The sequence below is a fragment of the Podarcis pityusensis genome (genome assembly GCF_964106645.2).
Source record: "Podarcis pityusensis genome assembly, chromosome: 3".
Lineage (NCBI taxonomy): Eukaryota > Metazoa > Chordata > Lepidosauria > Squamata > Lacertidae > Podarcis > Podarcis pityusensis.
Window position 1 is genome coordinate 84,203,786 of NC_138026.1, and position 7,868 is coordinate 84,211,653.

Here is a 7,868-nt window from a genome sequence, read left to right on the forward strand (position 1 = left end):
TCGGCCAATAAAGCGAGATGAGCGCCACAACCCCAGAGTCAGCCATGACTGGACCTAATGGTCAGGGGTCCCTTTACCTTTATGTTCATGCTCTGCTCCATGGGGTCATGAAAAGTCGGACACAACTAAATAACAACAACAACAACAATGTGCCAAAATCGAAGAACCGTGTGCTATAATATTTTGCTTCACCCTGTGTTGCAGTAGGCAGGCAAAACAGAATTGATTGCAATCTTAACTGAAATATGTATCTACTTGTACTCCCTCCCTGCCCGGTGGCATGAAAAGAAAGCAGGATCTCCAAAGCTAAGGAGATCTGTAAATTTACAGTGGTGTTGATTGCATTTGGACACTTGGATCTAAAGATTTACTGGCCATCTCTGGTGCTGCTGATAGCTGCATGTTGTAAATAATCTTCTTGCCTATCAGCTGCCTTTACCTAACAATAACATGTGTGCTACCTCCTCAAGTAGGCACATTCCACAGCACAAGGCCACCCTTGTGATTTACCGCCTGTTAAAGAACTCACACGGTGCTCAAGAAGATGCTGTGAGGCTTTCCAACCAGTTCCAGCATCTGTGTGCACATCTGCTTTTGTTTGCTTCTTTGTGCATCACATTTCAGAAATCATCTGCACTGGTTACAACATCTATTACAACAGGGGAGGTGAACCTGTGGCCTTAGAGATGTTGTTAGATTCGTATCAGCCCCAGCCAGCATGGCCAATAGACAGGGAGGGAGGAAGATGCAATCCAGAAATATCTGGAGGGCTGCAGGTTCCCCACTCCTGTCTTGCAAGATGATCCAGCCAAAAACAAATAATGGAGAGGACAAAATCCATGGGTTGAACTCAACTAAACCCTATTCACAGCAGACCCATTAAAATCAATGAACATACGCATTCACTTCAATGGGTCTACTCTGTGTAGGACTAGTGTTGAATACTACCCTATAGTATGATTTATGGCTGAATAAGTTTTTATGACGATGTCTATTATTTCGTCTAGGTCACATCCAAACCATTCATTTAAAATACATGGCTTCCTCCAAAAAAATCATGTGAATAGTTCCCAAGATTCTTTGAGGGAAGGCATGTGCTTTAAATGTGTGATGAGGGTGTGATTATAGCCAAAATGCTACCAGATTGCCAAAGGGGTGAAGTGTAGCTGTTTCAATTCGCATATTGATCCAGGAAGTTATGTATAATAATAGGTAGCTACAAACCTGAACAAATTTCTCTCTCATACCTACTTCAGATTCATCCAGGCCCTGCACAAAATGAGAATGCTTCTTCTCGGGATTCTAAAGTGATCTCTTGGTTAAATCATCATCTGCTCCTCAAAGCCAGCTCCTCTAAACTCCGTTCAAAACTCTGCCCAAGAAATAGCCTGGAGCCTTCTCTCCCTCACTTAACATCTTTGAAAGAATTAGACGTGTACTATACTATCCTAAGGGACGCGGGTGGCGCTGTGGGTAAAACCTCAGTGCCTAGGACTTGCCGATCGTATGGTCGGCGGTTCGAATCCCCGCGGTGGGGTGAGCTCCCGTCTTTCGGTCCCAGCTCCTGCCCACTTAGCAGTTCGAAAGCACCCCTAAGTAGATAAATAGGTACCGCTTTATAGCGGGAAGGTAAACGGCATTTCCGTGTGCTGCGCTGGTGCTGGCTCGCCAGAGCAGCTTCGTCGTGCTGGCCACGTGACCCGGAAGTGTCTTCGGACAGCGCTGGCTCCCGGCCTCTTAAGTGAGATGGGCGCACAACCCTAGAGTCGGACACGACTGGCCCGTATGGGCAGGGGTACCTTTACCTTTATACTATCCTAACAGGCATAGCTGGGGGATAGAGGTGGCAACCATGTTAGTGAGAAATGAAGCTGAGCTGACATTTCTCATAAAACAATTATCTGAGAAATTCCCAGGGAATACTCTTATTTGGAAGGATGGGGCCTCCCAAAACTACTAGAGACTTTTCCTTGAGAATACAGGGCTAAATGGATTCCATTTCACCATGTGCAAATAGGGTGGAGAATTTGGGGAGGCTGTTTTCAGTCAGCCCTAAGAGAAATCCTTTATTCTGATGGCGGCCTCAGCACTGATACAGGACAAATATATTAGAGAGGTTAGCTTCACATGGAAATGTGCTAGCTAATGATTTGCCAACTGAGACGTCATGTGATGAAGAAAGGCAATCACCTCATTCCACATTTGAGTTACAAGAGTCTGGCTGTACGGCTTGGTTGTATATACCTTGGCTGCATGGTTGACCTGCAGCTATAATATTATGCCTAATCACGTCATCAGCTACTGGGATGTTCCTGGGTGTGTTTAAAAAGGTGGCCTCATTTTCCATGGGAGGAGCCTCCAAGTTTCGTGTCAGAGGCAAACTGCAAGGTCAGCTGGGGGACACCAAGTAGGTAAGGTCAATCATTTGTTTTATTGGCTTGCATTGTATTTATTCACCTTTCTCTTTCTCACATAGTGGTTAGTCATAGTAATAAAAATAGTCCCAAAACTGTTAGCATAATTCAGAGGCAGGTGCTGGTTGGTCCAGCAATAAAAGTTAACTGCTGACAATAAAGGCATACTTGCCATAAAGCTACAAAAGAATAATAATAATTTACAGTGGTACCTTGGTTTATGAACTTAATCCATTCTGCGAGTCCATTCTTAAACTGAAACCATTCTTAAACTGAGGCACGCTTTCCCTAACGAGGCCTCCCACCGCCAATGCCAGTCCACCATTCGGATTCTGTTCTTAGACTGAGGTAAAGTTTGCAAACCGGGACACTACTTCCGGTTTTGCAGAGTTCATAAACCGAATAGTTCGTAAACAGGACTGTTCTTAAACCGAGATACCACTGTATTACTTATTTTATCTTATTACTTAACCCATCTGGCTGGGTTGCTGCAGCCACTCTGGACAGCTTCCAAAACACAGCAAAACATCAAACATTAAAAATTTCCCAATATAGGGCTGCGTTCAGATGTCTCTGGAAGGTTGTGTCATTGTATATCTGTTTGACATCTGGTGGAAGGGCGTTCCACAGGGTGGGCACCACTACTGAGAAGGCCCTTTGCATGGTTCCCTGTAACTTCATTTCTCATAGTGAGGGAACTGCCAGAAGGCCCTCAGAGCTGGACAGAGTGTCCGGGCTGAACGATGGAGGTGGAGAGGTATGCTGGGCAGAGGCCATTTAGGGCTTTAAAGGTCAGCACCAACACGGTACTTGGAAACATACTGGGCAAGATGTTCTCAGTAGCTGCCCCAGCATGAGTGCACATAGCTCCTTCTCCTCGCCACCATTGTTGCTGTCTCTTTGCTTCTCATCTCTCCCTGGGGCCAGTCTACACTACCTTCCAGAAAGAGAGGGCAATCAGGCTGCTGATTTCTCCTTGCTCATCCACTCGGAGAGGACAACTGAATAGGCAACAATAGCAAGAACAGGAAGTTGCAGAGCTAGGAGGCTCTGGGAATTGGCAATGGGTCCCTGACTGGGTCAAGCTCCTTGGCAGGAGCTTGGCAATGCCATCTCCTGGTGCTGGAGTTCCCACAGGAACTCATTTCCAGAGGAGGCAGTGATGACCACCAACCTAGAAGGCTTTAAAAGAAGATTAGACAAATCCATGGAAGAGAAGATGGCTACAAACCTTGATGGCTATGCTCTGCCTCCACTGCTGGAAGCAGCAATTCTTCTGAAGAAAAGTTGCTGGAAACGACAGGAGGGCAGAGTGCTCTTCTGCTCAAATCCTTATTGTGGGTTTCCCACAGACCACTGTGAGAACAGGATGCTGGACTAGGTGGGCCATTGGCCTGATCCAGCAGGCTATTCTTGCATATTTATGGCTCTGTGTTTGAGGTACTAATGGAAGCTCAAACAACAGTTTGAAAAGTTTGCAACCTTCCTAGTGCCTAAGGGACCGCACTTTTGGGAACTTTGTATAGTACATGTTGGGGGTCTATATCCACTGCTTTTTCGGGGGGGGGGGGAAGCAGAGTACACATACCCCTAAACATTTTGCGAATCTTTGTACTTTTGTCCATTTACTGTATTTATTTTTCCTGATTTGAACTATAAAATGGCGATTTTCTTGAGTCAAAATGAGAGTAAGTACCCCTAAACTTTTTTTAAAAAAGCAAAAAAGCACTGTGTGTTTCAATTGATTTGTTATATCACTTTCCTGTATCCTTGAGGAAGTGGAAATAAATAGAAATAAATAAATACTTCTCAAATTATGGAGCAAACAGAGGTGAAATCAGGTGAGCTTTTCACATGCCACATTCAGATTGCCCTGTTAACAAGGCATCTTGAATTGGATCAAGGATTGCCTTAATGCCCTATGCTGCTCTGTGGACTCATGTGCCCCACAAATGCTGCATATCCAAAAGCAACCACTGTATATTTTAAAAAGCAAAATGAAGATGATTCTGGAAATGAGCTTAAGAGGGAAGGGAGTGAAGAGGTGAAAAGATCTTCCACTTTGATGGACAGGTGTAGCTTTTAATCACAATGAATGGCTTCCCCAGAGCAATCCAATCACAAGGATTTGGGGAAAGGATGTTGAAGTAAGTATTTAAGTGTTAAGAAACACTTTTTAATATTTACTTCAGCGTCCCTTCCCCGCAATAATGTTCAACCACTACCACCACCTCCTCCTCCCACTATTCAAGTCAATGGAAAGATATCTCTCTCTCTGGAGCTTATGGTAACAATATCCTTGTTCAGAATGACATGTACCCCATCCAAGTCTTTCCTGGGGATATGTTGACCAAACAATGCTTTCTTATTGCATCAATGAACACATTAACCAATAGCACTTGGGTACAAGAGATAAGGTAAAACACAAATAGATTGATATGAAACGGAACAATATTTTAATGGTTTTGGAAAGATATAGTAAGACGCCATTCTCCCCCTCCCTTTATATAAATATTGAATTAGTGCTGCACTGATGTTTAGTTTTGGGGTTTGTTTTCTCAAAATTGGCTTTCCTGTTGCTGTCTGTCTTGCTGAATAGCAGTTATTGTGGAAATTTGGGGGGGGGGGGAAATATGTGAAGGCTCTTGCAATTATTATCTTTGTTTTCGAAAGACTGGAAAGGACACAAAGCAAGTTTGCTTTAAAGGCAGAGGCCTGCATGTGCCATAGTAAGCAGTTTTTATCCAGAGTCTGTACAATAAGTATCCATTCCATGGTTTGTGCAGCTGCTTCAGATACACTCTCCTCTGCCATCAGCACCACCATGTAACAGAGCACACATCACCGCTTGAAGTCAGGGATCTGCCAGAAAAATCAAGGTGTTGCATTATTTGCACGCTTAGATTCACGTGTTCATGTTAGGCATTCCCTCCTTGTGAATTCCAGTGCAAATCAACCCAATTTGCTAATGCACTCATGTGAACACAATGAGCCAGCCTTCATACTACTCTAAGCTTTGCATCAGCATTCTCAGCTCCAAAAATTATTCCAAAATATATTTTAAACGCATATTTTAGGATAAAATTCATTTACACACACACACACACACACACACACACTTTGAGATAAAATCATGTTATCAATTTTGTGCTGGGGTCAGTCTCCCCGCGTTCCTAAATTTAGTAAATAGTAGAATTTAGCTAATATTTGGAGGGAAAATGCCAGATCAGTGAAAAATACAGGCTGAACCTGGTGCTGTGGTCTAAACCACTGAGCCTCTTGGGCTTGCTGATCAGAAGGTTGGCGGTTCGAATCCCTGAGATGGGGTGAGCTCCTGTTGTTCTGTGCCGGCTTCTGCCAACCTAGCAGTTCGAAAGCACATCAGTGCAAGTAGATAAATAGGTACCACTGCGGCAGGAAGGCAAACAGTGTTTCTGTGCGCTCTGGTTTCTGTCATGCTGTTCCATTGCACCAGAAGTGGTTTAGTCCTACTGGCCACATGACCTGGAAAGCTGTCTGTGGACAAATGCCAGTTCCCTCAACCTGAAAGTGAGATGAGTGCCGCAACCCAACAACAACAACAACAACAACAACAACAACAACAGCAATAATAATAATTTATTGTTTATACCCCACCCATCTGGCTGAGTCTCCCCAGCCACTCTGGGTGGCTTCCAATCAAGTGTTAAAACAATACAGCATCAAATATTAAAAACTTCCCTAAACAGGGCTGCCTTTGACTGGACTTAACCATCCAGGGGTCCTTTACCTTTACCTTTTACCTTGCAGGCTGAACCAGTTATCCTGTTCAGGAGATTGTTGACAGTGGCACCATTAAGAACACAAAGAAAGCCAAGTCCTGGGCTATTAAGAACAATTGACCATGCTGAAGCTGTTCTTCCTTTGGCTGAAAAGTGGACAGAAATAACAGAAATGAGAGGGGCAGGTTGCCTGGGGTAAGACCACAGGAAAAAAGGTGCCCTTTTAAAACAGAGGTTTTGGAGCAGCGTCTTTTGGGAAGAAGGAGGGATCGGTCAGGACTCCACGTGGCGCTGGCTGCACACAGAGACCGGGGAGCCCAGCTGGCTGCTGCTTTGCACCCAAACTTGCTGAAGCTCTGAGACAAGCAACAAGAGGCACTCATGGGGTGTAACTTTCTGCACGCCATCAAAACTCAGGTTGTAAATATGTATGAAATAAACCATATTTCATAAAGACATGGCAGTCTCTGCTGTGCCTCATTCCCAAGGAATGCAAACTCAGCTTAAGTGCCAAGATCCCTGGAATCTGGCTACTGCTTGGCAGACATTCGGGTGGCCTGTAACAAATATGTTTAGAAAAAAATACGTTATCAAGCAGTATATAAATGTTATAAAATTAATACATATTTTGTGAGAAAGTACAGTCAAAGTGATTATCTATATCTATCTATCTATCTATCTATCTATCTATCTATCTATCTATCTATCATCTATCTATCTATCTATCATCTATCTATCTATCTATCTATCTATCTATCTATCTATCTATCTACTGGCATCTAAATACAATTTTTATGCAAACTAAAAATTATGCAGACATGAATTAAAGTGGAAATGGGACAGAATGGAGGGATGAACAAAGGGATGTGGAACTGACACAAACCTAAGTCCAAGTGTACAATTTCTCAAAAGGCTCACATAGATTCTGTACTTGTGATGCTGGACTTGCACAGATGAGCACTGGGCTGTTGCACTCTATCTCCAGTGGATGAATAACAAGCTAATTTAATATTATGATGGATTCAATGTCCTTTCTTCTCTTGGCAAATTGCTGGAATGTTATCATCATCATGAGATAACTGTACAATGCCATTGTTTTGCTGCCCTTTCTTTGAGCTTTGGGAAGTTCTAGTCAGAAGGATCACCAAGAACAGACACAACAGTGCTGAGGACGCACATTGTAATTGTGGCCTTGGAGAGAGAGCATCTATGCACTTCTGACTACAATCACCAAGAGGCAATTGGGGAGAATGAGAAAGCTTGTTTCACACAATGTTGGTTCTGAATTGCTATGGAATCCTACAGTGGCCTGTGCTGAGCAGAGATACCATCAATTTTTACATGCCCAAAACCACATCACAATCACACAAACCATGGCTTCCTGGTTCACTGCTTGGTTGTGGTGCCTGATAGTTTGGTGCCCATCCTTGCATGAGTTCATAGGTGTCAACCCCCTGGGGCCCTGAGTGCCCAAGAACCCACAAAATTCCCCATGAGGGGGCTGGGCACCCACAAATTTCTGTGCCAGGGCCATGCACATTGCATGGCACCCACAGCCCTGGGCACCCATGGTCGCGGGGCCAAGCCAGCACTCCTGCATGAATTGCTCCTGGCAAATATAGATTTAAATGTAAAGCTGTTTATTTACAAGCCTACGGGTAGGTAGCATTTGGACTAACTTCAAGGCAGAATC

The 7,868-nt window shown here is 43.9% G+C and overlaps 1 long non-coding RNA gene across 1 annotated transcript; it reads left to right on the forward strand.

The window, feature by feature from the left end:
* Window positions 1–2,212: 2,212 nt before the first annotated feature.
* On the forward strand, window positions 2,213–6,633 carry LOC308473051. Its single transcript, XR_013983877.1, has 2 exons — window positions 2,213–2,411; window positions 6,204–6,633. It is a non-coding gene; the product is annotated as an uncharacterized lncRNA (long non-coding RNA).
* Window positions 6,634–7,868: the final 1,235 nt, after the last annotated feature.